Source organism: Macrotis lagotis, chromosome 6, assembly GCF_037893015.1.
Source record: "Macrotis lagotis isolate mMagLag1 chromosome 6, bilby.v1.9.chrom.fasta, whole genome shotgun sequence".
Taxonomy (NCBI): Eukaryota; Metazoa; Chordata; class Mammalia; order Peramelemorphia; family Peramelidae; genus Macrotis; species Macrotis lagotis.
This window is the reverse complement of record NC_133663.1, coordinates 117821099-117830844: the sequence shown is the minus strand read 5'-3', so window position 1 is coordinate 117830844 and position 9746 is coordinate 117821099. Positions and strand designations below refer to the sequence as shown.

At 33.7% G+C, this 9746-nt stretch overlaps 1 pseudogene; it reads right to left on the bottom strand.

Annotated features, from left to right (window-relative positions):
- Positions 1 to 1896: 1896 nt before the first annotated feature.
- Positions 1897 to 8821, bottom strand: LOC141492203 (ADP/ATP translocase 3-like; annotated as a pseudogene).
- Positions 8822 to 9746: the final 925 nt, after the last annotated feature.

Sequence of the window (9746 nt, the reverse complement as noted above, 5' to 3'; positions counted from 1 at the left end):
TCCTAATGAACTGTGGCAGACAGATGTGACTCATTATACACATTTTTCAAAAAATGATATTTATTCATGTTACTGTAGATACATTTAGTTCATATTCAATGGCAACAGCACAAAGTTCAGAGCCTTCACAAGGTGTGACTGATCATTTATTCCATTGTTTTGCTATGTCAGGGATACCAAAATCCACAAAAACATGTAATGGCCCTGGATATGCTTCTATAGCATTTAAACAATTCTGCCTATATTACAATATAAAACATATGACAAGTATTCCCCATAACCCCGCTGGTCAAGCTTTAGTAGAAAGAAAACATAAAGATCTTAAGAGATTTCTGGAAGTACAAAAGAAGGGGGAATATATAAGAACAATGGGGAAACAAAAGAGGAGAGTAAATCTTGCCTTATGTACCATTCATTTTTAACATTAAATGATAAACAATTAACACCTGCAGAAAGATTTTTTTTAGTTTTATTTTTTGCAAGGCAATGGGGTTAAGTGGCTTGGCCAAGGCCACACAGATAGCTAATAATTATGTGTCTGAGACCCAATTTGAACTCAGGTACTCCTGAATCCAGGGGCAGTGCTCTATCCACTGTGTGACCTAGCCACCCCCCCCCAGAAAGATTTTTTTAAAATAAGGATATGCAACATGAAGAAAAGGGCATGGTCATGCGGAAGGATCCTAAAACATCAACAATGAAAATGACTGGATTCATTATTAACCTGGGGTCGAGGGTATGTTTCTGTTTTGTCCACAGATAGAGAAACTGTCTGGATAGCAGAAAGAAACATCAGACTGTACAGACCAGATGAATCAGAAAAATGAATAAATTATACTTAAGAAATCAAGAAGGAAATGATGAGAGGAGAACATGTCATGCACTTATTGGGCAATTTATGATGGGGACTGTAAAAGGAATTGAATATTGGACTTATGCTCAAAACCCTCCATGGGTCACTACACTACAATGGGAAGAGAATATAGAAGAATTTATGATCATTCTATTTTGCTACAAGTGTGAAATTCTCCTGATAGAGTTGTTCCACATAGTATTCCAGGATATATTAAACCAATTATATAGCCAGAAATAGGGTTAGCTAATTCAGAGATATGGAAGGCTATGGCAGCTATAGATGAGATAAAGAATATACAAAAAAATAAGAAACAGGAGAAAATATCTTATGCGGAAAAGAAATTGTCCTGTGACTGCATGCACAGGACCAGATTGCCTTCATGACAGGATCTTTCAAAAGATGTCAATATTGTCAGAGAGAAGGGGGGTATAATGGTAACTGTTACAATTGCCCTATTCATGCATGTATAAATAAGAAAGTTATGGATGATGATGATGTTGTTTTCATGATAAGACCACCAAAATTTGTGATAATACCCACAAAGGTAGAAGGCTGGTATATGTCTCCTGCTGATGAGTTCTTTTTTTTTAGTATTCTGTGTATTTATTGTTTTACAGCAGAATGTCCAACACAGATCATCATAACTGCCAAATAGCTGCGCAAAATAGTATGTATATATAGTGCTTAAGTACAAATGGGAGACATGATTTTTTTAAAATAAATACTTAAACACAAATTTATGGACCTACAAAAGAGCATTTAAACTAGATGGTCTAAGCTGATCTGCTTTCTTGGACCCACAGTAACTGTTATTTTACCAAAAACCAATAGAATCAATATGCAGAATCATCATCAGTTCCACTCACAATAAATGAGTCCCTTTTTCTAAGAGCTGTTCTTGGCTCTTCTAAAAATATGATCTGGCCTGAATAAAAAGACAACAGGAATTTCTTGAAGGTCAATGGTCCAAAAATGCTAAATATGGTTAAAGTATTCTACATGATCTATATTTACTGGTTCCATTTTTACTTAGGATGTTCTTAGATTACTTTCTTCAATTCATCATACAGGACAAGCACAAAAGCTCCACCCATGCCTCTCAGAACATTGGACCAAGCACCCTTGAAGAGAGCTTTGCCACCTTCATCTTTTAGCGATTTTCCTCCAGCAGTCAATTGTACCAGTGTACATGATATCAGCTCCTTTGCATCCAGACTGCATCATCATTCACCGCCTTACGGTATCAAAAGGATAGGAGACCACACCTGCTACAGCAGTCACTGTCTGTGCAATCATCCAGCTTACCACAATGTGAGTGTTCTTCGGATCTGGGAGCATACCTTTTGCTGTATCATAGATTCCAAAGTAGGCTGCTCTATAAATAATGATACCCTGAACTGATACAATAAAACCTTGATACAAGCCACGAATTCCATCTGACTTGGTGAATTTTACAAGGCAGTCTCCCAGGCCTTTGAATTCTCTTTCAGTGCCAGACTTCCCAACATCAGCTGCCAAGTGGGTTCTTGCAAAATCCAAGGGATAGACAAAGAAGAGAGAAGTGGCTCCAGCTGCACCACCAGAGGCAAGATTGACAGCAAAATACCTCCAAAATTGTGTGTGCTTGTTCACTCCTCCCAAAAACACCTGCTTATACTTATCCTTAAAGGCAAAGCTAAGGGCCTGGATGGGGAAATATCTGATGACATTTGCTAAGTTGCCCCGCCAGAAAGAAAGCATCCCTTGTTCCTTTGGAATTCGGACTATACAGTCCCTAATGCCTTTGTACTGCTTATCTGCAGCAATTTGTTTACTTGCATGCTGTACTTGCAACAGCAGCTTGACTCTGGATGGGGGACACCGCAGTCTTGGAGATGGCAGCGGTGCTGCTGCCGGCCAAGAAGTCAGCTCGGAGGGAAAGATGCTGATGAGTTCTTAAAAAAAACATTAAAAAGATTTAGACAGAAGAGTGTGTTAGTTGTATTGTATTTGGAATATTAAGTATCATGGCAGCTATTATAGCAGCCATTTTGGTGACTATTTCTGTACAAGTAGGGAATAAAGAAAAAATTGGAAGCTAAATATATTCAAGAATTATCAGAAAATGCTCAGGAGAGAATTAATGAAGTTCGTTATCATTTGATTAATGCATTACAAATCTCTGTAATGAACACAAGGGATAATTGCAATATGATTATAGATTTTCTGCTATATGTGTTACTCCTTTAAAATATAATACTTTTTTCATTCCACGAGATAATATAAAAGGTTATTTGAAAGGAATTTGGTATGATTCTATAACTATGGATATGAATCAATTGCATAAAATAGTTAATAATATTGCATTGGCACTTAGAATGGAAATGGACTCAGGTATTAATGATTGTTTAACTTTGTTAATAGGTTTCATCCTTTTTATTTTATGAACTTATTAGTGAGCATGCTTCCTGATCTTTGCATTATTATTGATATTGTGTATTATTCCTATTTGTCTTAAACATCGTTTTTTTACTGGGACAAAACATTGATGTCCTAACACACCGCCTAAAGCTTCAGCATGCCTAAGAAGGGAGAATTTGTAGAGGGCCAGTCCCTGGAAGTGATATACACATATCCTTGGTGACTTTTTTCATCAAAGATACATATGGATTATTGCTCATTGTATGGATCCGATGGCTCACCAGTGAACGCTGACCTGAGATAATCTGTGGCTCCGGAGATGGTTGTAAAAGGGTTTTCTGATAGAGAAGTATGCAGATTTCTAAAAACAAATTTAAACTTACCCAGGAAATTGTGAATCTGGGTCACCTTTATCTAGTCTTTTCTGAGATAAGTTTTTACTATAAAAAGTCTGAGTTTCCAAAAATAAAGTTGGTAGAGTTTCACATCCCAACCTTGTGTATTTGGGTATATTTTTCTACCTGACCTGACTCTTGGAGGTTCAAGTCCAGACACACACCAGAGCTATTTCAGGCAATACACTGAGTTCAAGATCCTGTAAACTTTGCCAGTGCGGGGGTCTAAGCTAAGGTCCTATGTTGCAGCCACAGGAAAAGGAGGAAATCTAGCACATCAGAACTTGAAGGCAATATATTGTTAAATTCAGATTTTAATTTGGTATCTGTTTCGGGTGTGAATTCATCCAATTGACATTCTGCACTATAATTACTTGCTGCTTATTTTCCTCCTTCCTATCTTTCTCAGTATCTTTCTCACCCTATCCCTATATTATTCCTCTGCTTTACTTTCTGCCTTGCTCTCTTATTCCTTAATCTAACCCCCCCCAAAAATTCCTTCCAAAACCTCTCCACACTTTCCCTCACCTTGCCTTCTTCTTTCTGAGGGGATTTAGAAGATTTCTATACACTTTCAAAAATATATTATTCCATTTTCCCCAATCCTATTCATCTAAAACAGTGAATATATGACCATTCTATAATGCTCCTCTCTCTTTATCCTTTTCCCTCACATTCTAATGTAGGATCTCCTTGATCCCTTTTTCCTTATTTCTTTCTTAATTCAGAAGAATTGTGTACTCATTTAGATTCATGTTTCCTCTTTATTCCTAAAGAGAGTAGCATTTCAAAACTGTCATTCTGCCCCATCCAATTCCTCTATAGCAGTTCTTCCTCTTGTACCTTTAGTTATTCTTTTTTATGTTTTCACAGAATAATTTACTTTTTAAAATCACATCATACTCAGTTCCATCCTAAGTGCCTTGCAATAGTCTTTGATCCCTGTGTTGCTGGGAGAGCTAAGTCTATCATAACTGACCATAACACAATGTGTATAGTCTTCTCTTGATTGTTTCTTCATTCATTTAAGTTTTTCCAGATTTTTTTGAAATCTGCCTGCTCATGAATTCTCTTTTTTTTGAGGGGGGGTGGGGTAGTTGAATCAGTCTTAATTTGCTTAAATTAAAATAATACATATTTGATATTTTCAGGTAAAATTGCTTTAGCATTGAAACATAATGTTAAATATTCACAACTTGGGTTACTATATACACTTGGCCTTTTATCTTTTAAATAGCAAACTGGCATTCTGTTCACTGACATTTGTTGCAGCATTTTCTAAATGTGTTATGAATGTTAGTTCAGTTATGTTTTATACTCCCTTTGCAAAGGTTGTCATTACAAACATCATGTTGATATCTTATTAAATGCCTTCTTAACTTGATACAGTACATGCATAGCACTTTCTCCCTTCTTTAGCTATACACACAGACTTCTTGCACCTAAGGTTCAGTACCAATATGAAGGATGCAACCTCATTTTCATGGCTGGGGAGAAGTAAAGAGGAACTGAAAGGCAGAATAGATAAAAGAAATAAATTTGATAGATGCCATTCATTTGATTCATATTCAATTCCAACTATAAAACAAGGATGGAAAGTTAATTCTAATGACATATATTCAAAATGTTATTCAGTAATGTTAACATGTTGATATCCATCTTGATGGCCAAACTGGACATTCTAGAGCAATGCTGTTAAATTCAAGTGCTGCTAAGAGAGTGCTGGTTTTTGTGTCTGGAAGATCATCCTGTCCCAGAATGAAAATATTTAACAAAATATTTACTTGCTAGTTGTATAACCCTAGGCAACTAATTTCACTTTTATTTGTCTCAGTTACCGTATCTAAAACTATTTCGCCTGACCATAATTACTTAAAGAAAAATAATATTCCATTAAATTCACATATCATGACTTGTTCAGTAATTCAACAATTGAAAGATATCCCTTCAATTTCCATTTCTTTGTGACCACCAAAAGATCTTCTATAACTATTATTGTACATATGGGTCCTTTTCCCTTTTTTATGATCTCTTTGGGATATAAATCTAGTATAATAATGCTGGACCTAATGGTATGCACCATTTTATAGTCCTTTGGGTATATTTCCAAATGCCACTCCAGAATGGTTGCATTCCTTCAAAACTCCACCAACAAAGCATGGGCTCATTTACCCATATCTCTTCTCATATTTCTTAATTCTCTTATCTCAGAGTTATTATTTATTTGCATTTCTCTAAGCTTTAGAGCATTTTTTCATATGACTTACAGATAATTCTCTCAACCAAAAGATGACTTTTCATAGCCTTTGATCATTATCAATTAGAGAAAGATTTGTATTTCTATAAATTTTATCCATATATATATGTATATACATATATATGTATATACATATATATATATATATATGAGAAATGAGTTCTCAATCAGAAATGTTGGCTGTAAAAATTGTTTCTCAGCTTTCTGTTTTTCTTCTAATCTTGTAGATACATTGGGTTTTTCTTTAGCAAAAACTTTTCAAATTTAAAATAATGAAAATGATAGTATTTATATTTTATTTTGTTCTCTACATCTTCTTTGGCCATAAATTCTTCTCCAGGGATCTGAAAGATAAACCATTCCTTGTTTTCCAAATTGATTTATGATATCAACCATTATATCTAAATCATTTTCTCTTTTCAATTTTAGCTTAGCATAAAGTGTAAGATGTTGGTCTATGCATAGTTTCTTTTAAACTATTTTCCAGTTTTCTGAACAATTTTTGTCAAATAGCGAGGTTTTATCCCAGAAACTGAAGTTGTTGGATTTATCAAACATAAGTTACTATAGTTACTTACACTGTTTCTTTTGTACTTAATCTATTTCACTCTATTTCTCAGCCAGTATCAAATAATTATGATGATTGCTGATTTATAATTTTACATCTGGTATGACTACACTAACTTCAGTTTGTATTTTTTCATTAATTTCCTTGATATTCTTGACCTTTTTTGTTCTTCGAGATGGATATTTTATTATTTTTCTAGTTCTATAATTTTTTTTTTAAATTTTATTGGTTTTACACTAAAGTAGAATAATTTTCATAGATTGGTGATTTTTTTGTTATATTAATTCAGCCTACCAATGAGCAATTAATGTTTTTTAATTATTTATATCTGATTTTTTTGTGAAAAGTGTTTTCCAATTATACTTATAGAATCCCTTGTCTTTGTCATGGCAGGTAGACTTCAAAATGTTTTATATTTTCTATAGTTATTTTTAAGTGGTGTATCGCTTTCTATGCCTTGTACTGGGCTTTTTGGCAATTATGTAGAAATTATGATATTTATGTGAGCTTATGTTATATTATTTAATTCTAATTTTGAAGGACTCATTTTCTTCTTTAAAATTCTGAATTTCCTAAATGATCAAAAGACTTGAATAAGTAGTTTTCTGATGAAGAAATTAAAATTATCTATAATCATATGAAAAATTCTCTAAATCATTGTTAATTAGAAAAATGCAAATTAAAACAACTCTAACTACCACATGGAGTTGTGAACTAATTCAACCATTTTGGAGAAAAATACTGGTCTATGCATATAAAATGTGCATACCTTTTGATATAGTAATACCATCACTAAGTACCAAAGAGATCTTAAAAATGGGGAAATATCCACATGTACAAAAATATTCATAGAAGTTATTTTTGTAGTGAAAAAGAATTTAAAATTGATGATGTACCTATCAATTAGGGAATGACTGAACAAGTTGTGATATTAATGTGATGGAATACTGTTCTTCTGTAAGAAATCTTGAGCAGGAGGATTTCCAAAAAATACCTGAGAAGACTTACATGAACTGATGCTGAGTGAATTCAGAACTATGAGGTCATTGTACACCTTAATTACAACATTTTGTGGTGATCAACTATGATTGATGAAATGAAGTTCTAAAAGACCTGCAGCTGAAAATGCCATCCACATCCAGATAAGTGGATGTATCCAGAACTGTGCAATCAGAATTCAGATTAGAGCATATTATTTTCACTTTTTATGATATTGTTTTTTGTTTTTCTCATATTTTTACCTTTTATTTGATTCTTCTTTATCAACATAACTAATATAGAAATATTTGCAGCATGATTGTACATAATCAAGCTGTATTAAATTACTTGTATTAGGGAAGGCAGGTGAAATGGAGGAATGGATAAAACTGGAACTTAAAAATCTTAGAAAAATAAATGTTGAAAACTATCTTTACATGTAATTGGAAAAAAAAATAAAGTTAATTTTAAAGTTACTTAATCTCCCTTTCCAATCTTGTTTTTCTTCAACTGCTCGTATCTTTTTTAAAAAAGATATTAATGTCTCTTCTTTGAGTTTTTTGTTTTTTTTTTATTTCAAGGCAGTGTGATTAAGTAAATTGTCCAAGGTCAAACAGTTAGTTAATTAGTAAGTGTCTGAGGTAAAATTTGAACTCAGGTTCTCCTAACTACAGGGTTGGTCCTCTATCTGCTGCACCACCTAGATGGCCTGATCCATTTTTGATTTTTAAAATCTATTTTCATGTTCTTCTCTGATTTGGGGGAGCAGATTATCATTTGGTGTTGCTTTTTAGGACAAGAGAGCCTTTTTAATTTTTTTGTCTTTTTATATCTTTTTATATCTTTTATATATTTTTATATCTTTTTGTCTTTTAATATCCTTCTCTGAATACAAACCTTCATCTTCTTTAATTTCAAACTATAGTGGGTTTCTTGTTCCTTCATCTTCTCATTTTTAACTTTTGTTTAATTTTAGCAATTCAGATTTAGTTGTGGGATGGCCTCTGACCTCAGATATAGCTTACTATTATTTTTTTAAGCTTTGATCTGGTCTCAAACTCTGCTAAGTCACAGCTAGTGCCTCTCACCACACTATGGTGGAAATGTTCTTTCTCCCTAAGAATCCTCCAGTAGGTAAAACCTACAGTTCTCCCCTCAAGCCTGCAATATGATCAGTAATTTAGTTCATCAGTAAGTCATTACAGCCTTGCAAAGTCCCTGTGTCATTCTTTCTGCCCTCACCAGCTGTGTGCTAGATGCTTCTTTACTTGGACTACATCAATACAGCAAAGTTGGGCATGTCCTTTATCAGCAAAGATTCCCTCAATATCCACACTCCCAACAACCCAGGATGCTAGGACTCCCATGTTGTCTTGGAGATAAAAATTTCCTGTGATTGAGGCTGGTTGTTCCCAAGACTTGTTGCCTACTACATCAAGGGCAGATAGTCTGGAGGTGTTTACATTTATTGAGGCAGAACCTGCAACCTAGAATCTTTCTTTGAATCTTCTCCAATTGTTCTTGAAAGACCACTGTTCTGTCACATTTTTCATAATTTTTGCTAACCTATATTTATCCTGAGGTGTCTTATGTTGTTTGTTTTGTGTAGGGAATATGGAGACTTTAGAGTATTTTCACATCTCTGCCATGATCCTAGAATCTCTTGACTTTATTTAATTTTAGTTATTTAGGTTCATTTAATCACTTAATACTACATTTTTATAGGAGGTATTCTTTTTCTGGTGTCTTTTCCAATTTTTAGATTCAAGAATTTTTTGAATCTTTTCATCACTTCTTATATCCAATTATTCTTGCTAATTAACAACCCCTGATGTGTCTTGCTTCCATCCCCTTCTTTTATTCACAAGGTCATTGTTCTAGTTCAAGTTTTCATCATAATAATTATAATAGCCTCCAATAATAGTAAGGGCTTAATTCTTTTCCCTCTCTAACCTCCCCTTCCCCACAAATTCCTATTTATGCATAGCTGGAAAATTAATCTACTGGTGACAAATCTTTATACCCCTTCATATAATCTATGTCCCAAATAAAGTGAAATGTGTACTATTTTCTGAACTCAATATTTCATGACTTATACCTCTATATTTTTGGATGTCCCATCTGTGTTACCTGGAATGCATCTACTACTCATCACTGATTTTCAAAGTTTTCATTTTCATTTAAGATTCTGTTCAAGGACTACCTTGTTTATGTTGTATTTCTTGCATTTTTTTAGTTGTTATTATTCCCTCCCTCCTAATTAACCTCCATTCATTTATATGTGTACATGTT